We start from the raw sequence: 1278 nt of genomic DNA, 5'->3' as shown, positions 1-1278 counted from the left end.
TCATAAGTATCCAAGGTAAATATAGCGTTGAAGGCATAACTATTTATTGCAACAAACTGTAGAGAAAATTTGTGCTTATGCAGGACATTTCAAAGCAGTGTATTCGAGGAGTATAATGACTTATCAGTATCATTATGATGATAAGGAAATAAATATTAAGAAATGCCATTCGTGTTCTGCTAAACCAGCATAGATGATGGCAGCATTTATATGACTAATGCAAGTCATAAATATACCGCAAGACTGCTAGCTTACATTTTGAGCAAAGGTTATGAAATTAAAGAAAATAAATCTATTCTGTTTTGATTAAGTACTGATGCGGTTCTCTCTATTGGTAAAGTACTCTCAAATAGTCTATTAAAATATCATTATTTCCTTGACCAAATAATAATCAGGTTTGAAATTTTTGAAAAATTTGCAAGCACATCCAGTGATGTACCAAAACACAATATTATACAGTGAAATGACAAAATTGTTCCACTTCTGCCTCCAAGAACAACTTAAACTACAGATTATCATGTCATTGTGTATAGTATCTTATCAAGAGAAAAGACTAAAAAATTCTCCACATAAAATAGGATACCATGAAAGCTGCACTATATAGCCAAAGGTTTGCAGACACCTGACCATCACACCCATATGTAGTTCTTCCCCAAACTGTTCCCACAAAGTTGGAAGTACACAGTTGTATAGAATGTCTTTTTATGTTGTAGCATTACAATTTCCCTTCACTGGAACTAAGGGGCTCAAAGCGAGATCCATGAAGACATGGTTTGCTAAGCTTGGAGTGGAACGCCTTTGGGATGAATTGGAACACCGACTGTATGCCAGGTCTTCTCACCTGACATCAGTGCCTGACCTCACTAATGCCCTAGTGGCTGAATGATCCCCAAATCCCCACAGCCACGCTCCAAAATCTAGTGGAAAGCCTTCACAGGAGAGTGGAGCTTATTATAACAGTAAAGGGGGACTACAAGTGGAATGGGATGTTCCACAAACACATACAAGTGTGATGGTCAGGTGTCCACAAACTTTTGGTGTCTCATGATTATATCGTTCACTAATTATTCAATAATTAGTTAGAATTAGTTCACTAAGTTCAGTAAGGAATAAAACATAACTAGGTGTAATCAAAGAAGTGATGGTGTGATAGGGCCTAACGTGAAGCACGTAACATCCCCTGTTATTTTCCAATAACAGTGCATCGCAAAATGTATTATTCCTCTTATACCCCAACAGTTTGTCAATGCTAACACTTTTTCCTTAGCACATTGTACA

This window comes from Pangasianodon hypophthalmus, chromosome 3, assembly GCF_027358585.1.
Source record: "Pangasianodon hypophthalmus isolate fPanHyp1 chromosome 3, fPanHyp1.pri, whole genome shotgun sequence".
NCBI lineage: Eukaryota > Metazoa > Chordata > Actinopteri > Siluriformes > Pangasiidae > Pangasianodon > Pangasianodon hypophthalmus.
Note: the sequence above shows the minus strand (reverse complement) of the source record.